Raw genomic sequence first — 13,014 nt, forward strand, 5'->3', positions numbered from 1 at the left:
CGCTCCCGCACCGAGCCGCCCGCGGGGAACAAGAATCGCCGTTACTGTGCGTGGCCAGGCCGTGCGGGCCGCGGGGTGCGGGGCTCCGCGGGGCCGGGCCCGCCGCCGCCGGGGCAGTTTTCGGCACTTTCTTCGCCCCTTTGTTTTCCAGCGCGTCCCCGGCGCGGAGCGGCCGCGGCCCGGCGGGGTCCCGGGGGGCGCGGGCTCCTTGCGAGGCCGGGCCCCCGCCGCCGGCCCCGCCGCGCACAAAGCGGCCGGGCGGGCGCCGCGCTCGCTGCGCGCCCCGCGGCCATGGCCGGCGGGCGGGGCGGGGGGGGGGGTCCGCGGGCGCGTAGCGGCCCCCGCGGCGCCGGCACCTGCGCGTCCCCGGCGGCGGCGGCGGGGCTCCGGGACGGCGAGCGGCACAAAGTTTGCTGGGGGATCCGGGGCGGTGGGTGGGAGCGGGCGGGAGGGGGGGCCGGACCAGCCCCATGCAAAGCAGCCCGGGCGCCCCGAGCAGGAGGAGCCCGAGCGGGGGACAGGGCAGAAAAGTTGCCACTTACGCGGTCGCTGCTCCGGCGGCGGCGGCGCTTTTAATCCCGGGCGGCGGCGCGGGGGCTACAGATCCCATGCAGGCTGCGGCGGCTGCGGCGGCAGGAGCGCGGGGCTCCGCGGAGGGGCCCGGGGCAGCAGCAGCGGGAGCCGGGGGCAGCAGCCGGAGCCGAGCGGGAGCCGCCGCCGCCGCCGCCGCTGCCCAGCAGCAGCATCGTTGTCGGGGAGTTTGCAGCCCCCCGGAGAGAGGGGGCCGCGGGCGGCGGCAGCAGCAGCGGCGGCGGCGGCGGGTCGGGGCGGAGCGGCGGGCGCGGAGCGGAGCGGGCGGCGGGCGCGGAGCGGGCGGCGGGGCTGGCGGTCGCCGGAGCAGGAAGCGCCCGGACTCAGATCTGATGATTGGGAAGAAAAAAAACTCTTTGGATCTTTATTCTGCTAATTAGTTTCCTGCAAAAAATGGCTGATTAGTGCAGTGCGCATGTGCCTCATTACCCAGGCACGACGGGAAGGGCTAATTAGCCACCTTCTGGATCAATAAGATTCAGCCCAGGCGGCGGGGGAGGGAGCGAGCGCGCAGGAGCGGGCGGGGGGAGCGCGGCGGCGGCGGCGCCGCACCGAAACTTGGGGCAAGCGGCCGGCCCCCAGCCCGCGGCGGGGGGGCCCGGCCCGGCCCCGCTCCGCGCCCCGCCGCGCTGCCCCGCGGAGCGCCCTGCCCGCGCAGCGCCGGGCAGGGCAGGGGGCGCGGGGCCGGCCGGCAGCTCCTCTCCGCTCCGCGGTGGCGGGACCTCCGCGGGGCCACCTGCCCCCGCGCCCCGGGCGGGGCCGCGCCGCCCCGCGCAGGGCAGAGCCGGGGCGGGCCGACCCCCGCCACCGCCGAAGTTTCCCCGGGAGCCGCCGGGAAAGTTGCGTCCGGCAGCGAGCGCAACTTTGCGCGCCGGCCCCGCCGCCCGCAGCATCCCCGCGGCGCGGGCCGGCCCCGTTCAAACTTGGCGGCCGCCGCTCCGAGCGGGCCGGCGGATCAATGCGGCTGCGGCCAGCCGCGCTGGGAGCCGGGCTACAGGTTTCACCAGCCATCGCTGGCAACAGCTTTGTCATTTTCTAAAAATAAGAAGCTAAAAGTTATTGTAGAAGAAGGGGCTTTTTTTGTCCCCCGCACAATGTGCCTTTTGTGAGTTTAATGCCATTCTGGGGCTCTCTATAGCCCCGGACAATGGGGAACTCCAGGAGGCGGCTGTGCCTCTGCCTTTTTTCTTTCTTGCTTTCTCTTTTCTCCCCCCCTACCCCCCTCCTCTTTTTCCCTCTTTTTTCTTTTTCTTTTTTTTTTTTTTCTTTTTTTCTTTTTTTTTTTTTTTTTTTTTAGGAAAGGATGCAACATTCCTCCAGTCCCACCAGAACCTCTGCTTTGATTAAATAAATATTTCTCTAGCCTAACGGTAACGTTTTTCACTTTCTGCTCGGATCCATGTCCGATTATTATTTAAAATTTTTATTTCCAGGAGCTTCTCCCTCCCCATTCCAGCCCTAGTGAGAAATGTTGATGATCGCTGGGAACGTGGGATTTGAATTTCAGGAGGAGGTGAACCAGTAAGGAACCTCTGTCCAGGCTTCAGGAATATGGTTTTTTCATCCTTCTATAAGAAGCTATTTTTATTACTATCAGAAATGCATCTAAATTAAATCATGTCTTGAAAATCTAAAGAAGCTTTTTTTTTTTTTTGCCTTTTTTTGCCTTTTTTTTTCCTTTTCTATTTTTTTTTTTCTTTTCATAATAACCCAAATAATTATCTTCCCAGTTTGTTTCATAGCTCTGAACAAGGAATGCAGTTGCGGTCAGTTTTTCCATTTGGGAGAACCTTAATGTAGATGTATTTTATACGGCAAGGTAATAAACTGCATGTTTGTTAGTACCTATTATAATGAAATGTCTTGAGCTTTCCCTATTTCTTAACGTGGGGGTTGACATTTGGAATTTTGACAAGTCCCTTTAAGTGGGATGGGGGTGAAGGAAGAGGACGGGTGATTAGGAATTTTACTGTACTGTTGATGCATTGCTGGAAGTGTCTTGCGTTTGGGAGAAAGTCGCAGGTTTTAAGACTCAGGGTTCGAGAGGTGCCACGGTTCTGTGGATGTTGTACCTGCAGCCCTGGTGTGCCCGGTGACCCGGGTGTGCTGTGCGTGAGTCCTGGTGGTTGGATTGACTCTAGAGGGGGACCAGTTTGCCTTTAAAAGCTGCCCTTAAAAATCAGTCCCTGCTTGATACATGTCTGTCTGGTTTTATGGAACAATAATTGTTAATGTACTCACTTTCAAATAAAACCCAAACCTTAAAAAAAAAAGGAAACACACAAAAAAAAAAAAAAAAAAAAAAAACAAACCAAACCACCACAAAAAACCTAAAAAAAAGCCAACCCAAAAAACAAAACCAAAAACCAACCAACCCCCAAACCAGGGAGCCCTGGGGGAATCAGAATTTTTCAGGCTGCTTGGTGCGCTGCTTGGGAAGGTGCATGTAATTTGTAGCTGTTGTTCTTGCTGAACGTGAACCAAACGTGGGTTGAGGAAGAAGTTGAGGCAAGAAAAAAGTAACCCTTGCCTTTAGCACTTGGGATAACTCAGAAGTGCCTCTTTTCCCCTGAGGCTGTGGATCTGGTGGCCCAGGGTGCGGATGCTGCCTGTGACCACACTTTTTGCAGAGCAAAGCAAAAGGAAATGTGTCGGGAAGTTGGGGAGTAAAGAAGTGACTGTGGATGCTCCAGAAATAGGCACCTCCACAGGGACGTGTGCGGGCGCGGGCTGGAGCCATGGATGTTGTCTCCGCGCTTGCATCGTGAATTCTAGCTGTGTGCCGCTGTCCTCTAATTTCCCATGACAACATATGGATCCCATAAAGGCAAACATGCCGAAGTGCATCTGTCTGGGTAGTTAACACAAACCAAACATCCCCTGCTCGGAGATCCCGCTGCTCCTCTGGCCGTGCTGCGCGGAGCCCTCCTGCGACAGCCCCTCGGTGCTCCGTCTTCTCCGTCACGCTCCCGGGACGAGCCCGAGTGCCCCGAAAGGGAGGAGGGCAGCAGGAGCCAGGTCAGAGGAGCGGAGGGGTTAAGCGGGGAGAGGGGCGTGCGCCCTGCGCCCCCCCCGCCCCCGGGAGCTGGTCCTGCCCGAGCAGGCTCTGTCCGGGGGTCAAGTCCTAGGACATCTTCCCTCCCCTCCTGGCAAGGCAGCAGCTTAGGCTGGGAAGGGAAACAGCAGATGAGCAGAGGGCAGAGGTTTACCCCTCATCCTGGAGACAGACGTCTGGGGGCTGGGGAATGAGAGAGTTCCCAGTTCTCCAGGTTGCAAAAAGAGGTGATGAGGGGAGGCTGTGTGTGAAAAGAAGGGAAGGAACAAGTAACGGCTGCAGGACCAGCGGATAAACCACTACGCAAACACTGAAATGCAGCCAAGGAATTAAGGGATAATTCATACAGAAATCGTTAGGTATGATTACATGTATGTGCATGTGTGTCTCCTCTAAAAAATTTACTTCCCGTAAGATTTCTTTGTTCTAGGCAAAAAGACAATCTGAATGCTAAAATATAAAAAGGGGCTTCCCTTACTTTGATTAGAAATTTTGATACAGCCTCATCTGCAATCATGCGGGTGCCCCTTGTTTCTGTATGTGTATCTCTGCATACGCATAGATGGGATTTTGGGTTCAAATAGCTTTTAATGTGCTTAGTAGAAAGAAGCTCTTAGTATCAGATCTGTAGGGAAAATAAGACTGATTTTTCCCACAGGAAACTTGGTAAAGACACAGCTGAATTATTAGATTAACCCATTTTTTTGTCTCATGCCATATCTGACGTATTTGCGCAAAGAATTGTATCATTTCATTTCTATGTTATTTTGAACAGATGGAACAAATAGCGGTGCTTTAAAGGGAAGTTATTTGTAGAAATGTATACAAATTAAGAGGAACAACTTTGAAGCAAAATGTTTTTCCAAGGCAGCAAATATGGCTTTCTGTACAGGACTCTCAGCGAGAATAGTTGTTATCTTTAACATGTAAAATGGGGGTGAGCAGCTCCAGTTCCCTGGGTTCTGCAGGGAGATCAGGTCCTCCCCTGGAGACATGACCTGGCTGCCAGGGGCTCGGGAGGCAGGGGTGGGCCAGATTTGCATAGGGCTGTGGTGACAGCACTGGACTCGGGTGAATTTTTAGGGATCCACGAGCGTATCCCGTTGCTCGCCGCCCAGCACAGGGGGACTGGGCCAAGGCTCTGCGGTGCCAGAGGCTGACGAGGCACAAAAGGCTGATGTATGGGGAGAGCTAAAAAAAAAGTTCCAGGCTATCTTTTAAAATTCAGGCTTTAAAAATTATTGTTGGGAGGGGGGAGGTCCAGCTTAGAAAAAGTCTCCATAATATCATCCACTTTCATAGCTCTGTGCTTCTTGGAAATGTGTCTGAAGAATCAGAACAAAGCATGGAAGGCCAGAGTCCTTGAAGGAGCTCCAAATGATAAAGTCTGCCATTCATTTTAAACACTGCGTGCATTGTGGAAACACGGGTCAATTTGAAGGCATTTGTCAGATTTCCAGTTCCCTCTGCTCCTTTGCAATGGAAATTTGCAATCAAATCCCTGTGCTGGAGTTAGGATGTCTGCCTTGATCGGTTTGTATGACTCTATGCCCAAAGCATTGGCCAGGTAAGCTAGCTTTTCCTTTGGAAAGTTTGTTTGTGTGGAGTTGAGCAGGAGAAGGGGGGAAGGTTGAGGGGAGTCGAGCTGGAGCAGATGTGTTTGTTCTGGGTTTGGAAGGGGGAGAGGGCAGGCAATCGGCGGCGATGGATTGCACAGGGCTTGCTGAGCCGCAGAAGTGAGTTGATACCATTTAGAGACGCCCAGCAAGAAGCATGGAAAAGGATATTCCAGCAGCAGCACAGTCATTGTTGGGATGCAAAAATGCAGCACGGCTGGAGAGCCACACTGCTGAGCAATTTCAGCCAGGTAGCAGGGATTTCTTCTGGAGTCATGTTTGCCTCAGTTACTGGGGGGGCTGCTGCCCTTATTCCTGAGACATGGGGATGCTGGAGGGGACAGACTATTGCTCTAGAAGAAATGCTGTAGGATTTGGGGGGGGGGGGTTGGGCTGGGGGACGTGTTCAAAGGAACATTTATTCTTTTGTCTCCAATATATTTCTGGGGTTTTACCTGATTATTAAAAGACAATGTGCTCTAGGCAGTGGGAGTGACAGAACCTCTGTGGGCTATTCCAGCTGTCCCCAAACCTGGCAAGACTGCTGCAGCCAGGCTGAGTAAACACCCCTCAGTCAGACAGCAGGTTTGTAACATGCATTTGCTTGTTTTGCAGGCCATAACATGAGTGGATGTGTTTGCCATGGAAATAAACACTTGGAATACATCTATATGTTTCTTGGCTTTTTGAGAGAAATGAAGAAAAAAGTCTTGGCATTTAATTAGAAGTCACTAACCTGATAAATATTGAACATCATTTCTTTGTGAGAGGCTCCATGTGCTCAGAGCACTCTATGGATGTATTCCACAATTGCACTTATTTAATACCTCTATCACCTCGTGCCTATTGTATTTATGTTGTCATCAATGTCAGATTTTAATTAAACAATTAAATCACTGTCACAGTAATTTCCCTAGAAAACTATTTTAAATGAAAAATCCCACAATAAATGTTTGGGAACCATCTTAAAGGAAAAAAAGAGGGAAATAAGTTATAAAACAAAATTATAGTTCCCCCAGAATTAGGGAAAAAAACATGTTTTCAGCATTGAGAAGAATTCTGGACTACAGGGTGGTTTCCACAGAATTCAGAGTGTGTCAGCAGGGAGACCAAGACACCTTGGCTTGTCTGGGGGCGAGTCTGGGTCTGTCAGGCAGAGCCGCTGTGCAGGGACCCCGGCCCAGGGCTGGCACTTCCTGTGCTCATCCCCCGCTGTGGGCCAGGAGCAGTGACAGCAATGCAACCCTCTCACCTCCGTGCAAGCCAGGTACCAAATGCTCCTTGGAAAATAGTCCATCAGCCTTCTTTCCCTCTGAATTATTTCAGAATTAAGCTGGAGATTTGCAGAAAAGTCTGCATTGAATTATTCACCAAGTTAAGCACCAGCTGCACTATATAGTAACCATGTCCTCCCTGCGTTGTAAGCAGTGAGAAATCGGATCTGACATAGTGTCTTTGCTGCAGTTAATCAAACAGTTCATCGTTATCTCTTTGTAAATATCTGCTCTTATTCCTCTAAAACCTGTATTTCTTCGTACAGAAAAATCACAAACACGAGATGCAAAATTCATCAGACAAGATATATGCAGGAATCACGCTCTCAGCCGCATGCCACGATATTACCTGTATTTAACGTAAGCACATCTGACATTTGCGGCGACGTGAGCGGCGCATATTGAAATTGGGGGCCCAGGCTGTGATTGCAGCGCCACGTCCCCCGCAGCCATCCCCAGCGCCACCCCAGCCGCCAACAATGCTTTCATTTGTGCCCCGGGAGGGCTGTGCTGGGGCGAGTGCCAGGGAGCAGCAGCGGGGGCTGGGGGGCTTCGCTGTCCCCCCGGTTCCCCCAGCACCCAGCGTCAGAGGGTCACTCCCACCCCAGCACCCATCCTGCCATGGGAATCCTGGACAGTGTTTCTTAGGTCTATGCTGCATTGTTATTGGAATGCAGCTTTGCAGATTGGGTTATGGCTGGGCTGCGTGTGGTTTCTGTCAGCCCTGAAGTGTTTTACAGCTGGAGATGATTTGGGGGGGGAGGGGGCACATGCAGCCTGTCCACAGCCAGGTCTGATATTCGTCTGCTGCTGTCTCTAATTTTTTTCTATGTGCCTCCAACAAAAGGTGAGGTTGGCACTGGAGGGGATGATGATGACAACAGCAACACCAGGCCCATCCCTTCCCGCTCCTCGTTTAACTTTGGTTCTCCCAAAAGCAATTTGCCAGCAGATCCCTCTTCCTCCTGCGGCCACAGAAAACCAAGGTACCTGGTGCACTGCGCCTGGGCTGGGCAGCCCGAGGCCTCCTGCTCCAGCCAGCTCCACTTTTGAGTTCAAGGCACAAAACCTTCAGCCTAAATTCAACCAGTAAACCCCAAAGCACTCACTCCATCAGTCCAGAGCCATGGAAGAGTCTCCACAGCCCCCTTGGCCAGGCAGACCCTCGCCCGGACCCATCCAGGGCCACCTGCACTGTGCCCAGATGCTCTGCCTTGGCAGAGCATATGCAACCAGAAACACATATTTTTATACGCAGGAAAGGGGAAAATGGATGAGGTTGCACAGAACCCTCCTCCAAGCAGGAGAGGCTGTGCTGGAGGAAAGTATTGCTCATAATGACACTTAAGCCCAGACACTTGAATGCTAAAGGTTAAACTTACATTCTTCAAGAAAGGGCTCCTTGCCAGCTTGAACTGTGTTGTGTGTTCACTATTGCCTCCTCCTCCTCTTCATCCACTGTCAATCCACTTTTGGTATGTGTTGAAATAACTGAGGTTTTGGGGTGGATTTTTTTCTTCCCCTAATGTCTGTTCTCTGTACCAGTTCTCGGCCCTATGTCTGTCACAGGGTTAAAAAAAAATTTAAAAATCAGTTTAATGCTCACACAAAAGTGGTTTTTTTTTTTTCTTAGCTGCAAACTACTGTAGCTTCAATCCATCAAAGATCAGCCTCAGCATATGTTCTGTCCTCCAGTGACACACAGTTCATAGAACACCATCCTCCACCTCTTGTCCTCAGCTGAATAACCAGAACGTACATTCTGACAATCAGGCTAAAAATGGAATTAAAACACACATTGAAAGACTGATATATACAGTAACAATAGGGTGGTGAAATAATTTTAGGGACAATCCTCACCAGGGCTGGAGATGAAACTGGTGGCAATGCTTCCAAATGCTCAAGCCAAGGAAGAAGAAACAGGAAAATGCCCACCCAGGAGTAGCACTTCAAGATGAATTTCAGCATAATATGAAGAAACAGACATGCAGTTTGGATGCTGCATTTAGACCTTAATGATCAAAGAGCACCTTCTCCATATACTTTCATGCTTCTCCCCAGAGATATTTCCCATAAAAAAAGAATGGAAATAGTATTACATTGTGCATGCCTTCTAAAGCAGCCTCTTTACACAGCCTCATGCAGGCTTTTCGTGGAGAATCAGTCAGGTGAAAGCACAGAACACGGATCCCTACATCTCAGCAGCAGGTAGAGGAGACCCAGACAGGAAGGCTGGATCAAAGGCTTTGAGGAGGAGCATGGAAAAGAGCCAGAGTGAGCTTCAGAAGTCAAATGCAATTTTTATTTGGGTTCAGAGATGATAAAAGGCCAGTGATGTTCATTTTCCTACTTCCTGCAGCAAGGGAACGGGGGGCTGCAGGGCTCCGCAGCTCGCTGCAGTGTATTTCTTGGCACAGCCCTAATTGTATCTCCTGGTCCCAGTGGAAGTTCACGCTTTTTAATATCTCTTATTGCTTCTGCAATTGCTGCCACCAGTCAGCAATCACAAACAGGAAGCCGTGAGTCAGCAGAGCCATAACCCGTGGGCCGACAGCAGCCAGAGGAGAGGGACGCTCCTGGAGAACACGGCGAAGGGCCGAGCCGGCCAGGCCCCGCAGGCCACGCTGCGGGAACGGTGCCCGGACAGGCCGGGGAGGTGAGCGGAGCCTCGGTTCCTAATTCAGCCCCTCAGCTTTCACCAAAACCTGGGATAAAGGCCCTGTCGCTCTGGGCCTGAGCGCCTGTGGAGAGGTTTCCCAAAGCTGGTCCCCAAAGCTCAGGGCAGTCATGGTAGTGTGAGAGCAGACAAGGACACTGGGTTCAGTTTCCTATCCGTGCTCCAAAAACCAGATTTTTTTATCCTGTTAGGGAGAGGCACAGCAGAGGAGGCAGTGGCGACCCCTCAGCTGGGATTTGTCAGCATGACCCCATTTTCATACCAGCAGCACCCAGGGCTTGGCCACACCATGGCTCACGTAGCGCAGGGAAGCAGATGATCTATTCCCAGCCTGGTTTCGTCTGTTTTCTAACTGTATTTAGCAGCGAGTTTACTCCAGACTGAGCCTGCGTGAGTAAGTGTGTATGTAAGGGTTGAGGATTGGCTGCAGCAGGCAGAGGGTTTGCTGAAAGGCTTGTTAAGGAAGCACTACTGACCATGCAATCCAATTACATAATGCTTCAAAAAATAACCGTGCTGGGAGTTGGGTCTGGGCAGCGCATTTTGGCAGCAGAAAGAGGTATCAAATGTTCATCTTCCAAACCAAAGGCTGACAGTGTCTTTGTGCCACAATGTGACACTGCACCTCGGCCGTAAACTGCTCTAAAGAGGAAACTTGCTTCCAGGGGAAATGCCTGCTGTTCCCTTTCAAGGCAGTGCTGCTCCCTGCAGACCGACGTTATTTGAGTCCTTGTAAAATTACCACTAATCTCTGCACTCAGGATGCCTCGTGTTTTATGGGCACTCGTATGACGGCAGCTTTGTTTTCTAGGGGGAAAGCAGAGTGCTGAGCAGGGAGAAGCAGGCACCTGGCCATCAGCAGTGGCTCTCTGGGGGTTTTCCTCAGCTCCCTATCTTCCAGTTCCTCTCTGCCGCTCTGGACAGGACAGACATACAGATGATGCACAGTATTCACTGGACAATGTCTGAAAAAAATACCCTGTCCTGCCTGAGAAAGATTCAGATCCATGCCCATTCCCAGGCAGAGCCCGCATGGAGCTGTGCATCCCTTCTGCCGAGATGGATGCTGGCGGAGGGGACTGAAGGCTCCAACTCCACGATGGCTCCATCCACACGTTGTCCGGGATGACAGGGATTTAGAAACCCTGTCTCCAAACAGCACTGGTAGCTTTTATCGTAGTTACTAATTAAACTGCTGGGCTGCTCCGAAGGCGTCGCAGACAAGGCACATTTCTGGTTAATGAGGCAACAGCAAACTAAGGATATTCGTAGCCGCTGCGGAGCTGCCTGTACCTGAGCTGTGGGGCTCGGCTGCCGGGGATGCTGCGTGAGCCGCGCCGGTCACCAGCGCCCGGCTCTGGCCCCTGTCCCAGCCTGGGCAGCGCTGGGGGTCCCTCGGCCGGATCGCATCCCCGGCCCCCCCGGGGGGCTGCCCACGCCGGGAGCCCCCCCGGTGACACGGGCGAGCCCCGGCTCTGCCGCCGGGCCCGGGGCAGCGGCGCGGGCGCGAAGGGGTTACGGGCGGCTCGTCCGGCCCGGCCCAGCCCGCCGCCGCCTTCCCTGGCGGTTCCCGGCTGTTCCCGGCTGTTTACCTGGCAGCGCCGGCCGGAGGCCGCGCTGACATCACCGCCGCGCCCCCTCCCTCCCTCCCGCCGCCGGCCGAGCCTCGCCCGCCGCGGGGCCGCCGCTACCGGCAGCGCTCAGGCGAGTCCGAGCGGCCCCGCCGCCCACCTTCGCCCCGTGCCCACGGCGGGAGCGGCCCCCGGCACCCCGGCTCAGCCCCGCGGCCGCTCCGCCCGCAGCCCCTGACACCGGCCCCTCGCCCGTGGCCCTGGCACACGTGGTGCCCCGGCGCTGCCGCCTGCCCACCCACCTGGCTGCCACGTCGCAGCCGCGTGCTGGCCGGGGGCCACCATGCTGCCGCTCCTCGCCGCCGTCACCCTCTGCCCCCGGGCTGCGCCCGGCCCGCTCCAGCCCGGCCCGTCACATCGGCCTCTCCGGCAGGCCCGGGTGCCCGGGGACACCGTGGGCCAAAGCCAGCGACGCAGGTGCTCACCCCGCCGGGGGTTGCTCGCTCCAGCAGCCCGCAGCGGAGCTGCTCTGTGGATGCTTTCTTGGTGCATTTGGGCAGGGAGCCAAAGTATGCAGCTTAAAGGAAATGTTTAATAAAGACACAGGAGCCTCAAACTGTTTATTTTTCCTCGCAGAAAGGTGGAGAGACGATGTCCCTGGAAACGCTGCCGGGCCAGGCGCAGGCCGGGGGCCGAGCCGGGGCTGACACTGCCTCTCACCTCTCCCTCCCCTGACAGCCCCGGCCGCGGGGTCATAAACCGTGGGGGGAAAAGGCAGCCTATTAGTAACTCTATTAAGTCTCCATTAGTTAGGTGTGAACTCATTACTCTAATATACCTGGAGGTGGGATCCCACTTGTAGGACATTAGCGCTGCAATAAGCACGTTTACCACCCGAGCTGGACCGAGTGAGGGAGAGGATGGAGCACAGGAGAGGACTTCTCGACACCTGGCGCAGCACCCGGTGCAGCAGCACCACCGCGGAGAGCCCTTCCTGCCACGCCTGCCCTGGGGCAGTTCAACCTCTCCTACACAGGCTCACTCCCTGTCCCGACGGTCGTATGCCCTATGACCAGTCCCTAAAGCACCCCTTGAGACCCTCCCTTCGTGCAGTAGCGACTGCACACACTGAAGCCAGTAGCCACTGAAACACACTCTGCTCATCTGCTTCCCTGATGAGCGGCTGCACCGTGGGAAGCTGCTCTCCCACCCTGTTGTAGAGTCAGTCATTTGGGTTGGAAAAACCCTCTAAGACCACTGAGTTCCCCCAGCACTGCCAAGGACACCACTAACCCACGTCCCTAAGTGCCATATCCACACAGCTTTTAAATCCCCTCCAAGAATGATGATTCCACCACTGGGCAGCCTGTGCAAGGGCTGGACAGCCCATTCCAGTGAAGAAATTTTTCCTAATCACTAAATCATAGAATATCCTGAGCTGGAAGGAACCTACAAGGAATATCGAGTGCAACTACGGGCCCTGCACAGGACAGACCCAAGAATCCCACCACATGCCTGAGAGCTTTGTCCAGCACTTCCTGAATGTCCAGTCTCAACCTCCCCTTTGCCTGACCTGGCCTTTTCGATGTGTTGGTGCTTTGTGACAGGAGCTGTTCCGCTGTCTGCAGCTGTGCACCCTGTGAGGAACTCAGGTGAACTAAATAATGAGCTTATAGGACATCAATTAATTAATAATAGATAGGATGCAAGAGCAGGACTTAAAGGGGTTTGCTGAGTCAGCACAATGAAAAATATGATTGTGTGTAGAAATCTGTAGATGTAGAACTTTTTCTCCACCTTTTCAGTCAGCTTTAGCATGCCAACATGAGCTGCCTGAGCCGCCACTGCCCTCTGCCAAAGCCCCTCACGGACGGATACCGTTTGCCATTGCAGAACACAAAGATTCTGCACCATCTCCTCCCCATCCTTACTCACACTTCAATGCACAAAAGCACAGTCCATGCAGAACTCTTCCCAAAACTAATTTTTAAGCCCATTTGTTCCTAAATAGCGCAAAACTGTACACAATCCCTGAAAAAATGTTGTCCAAGAGCACACAAGTAGGATTAAAAAAATTATTTCAGGAAGAAGCATGATCTTGTTTCTAAGATCCTTGGCCAAAAAGAGTATAAAATTAATGGTATTAAGTGCCTAAAAATACTCTTGAGGATCTGGGAGTTGGAACAAGGGCTTGGATTCTATTCCCAGCTTTGCCACAGACTCACTGTCT

The 13,014-nt window shown here is 53.7% G+C and overlaps 1 protein-coding gene and 1 long non-coding RNA gene across 2 annotated transcripts in view; both read right to left on the reverse strand.

Annotated features, from left to right (window-relative positions):
• ZFHX3 (zinc finger homeobox 3) overlaps positions 1-822 on the reverse strand; it is a 127,013-nt gene extending 126,191 nt beyond the window's left edge. Inside the window, exon 1 of the mRNA XM_069027140.1 lies at positions 543-822. The gene's annotated coding sequence lies outside the window, so the exon portion shown is untranslated. The remainder of the gene's footprint in view (positions 1-542) is intronic.
• Positions 823-7,940: 7,118 nt separating this feature from the next.
• Positions 7,941-13,014, reverse strand: part of LOC138117111 (uncharacterized) — a 236,918-nt gene continuing 231,844 nt past the window's right edge. The window contains exon 5 of the long non-coding RNA XR_011154516.1: positions 7,941-8,096. This is a non-coding gene — a long non-coding RNA (uncharacterized lncRNA). The remainder of the gene's footprint in view (positions 8,097-13,014) is intronic.

The sequence above is a fragment of the Aphelocoma coerulescens genome, chromosome 11, assembly GCF_041296385.1.
Source record: "Aphelocoma coerulescens isolate FSJ_1873_10779 chromosome 11, UR_Acoe_1.0, whole genome shotgun sequence".
In the NCBI taxonomy this organism is placed as follows: domain Eukaryota; kingdom Metazoa; phylum Chordata; class Aves; order Passeriformes; family Corvidae; genus Aphelocoma; species Aphelocoma coerulescens.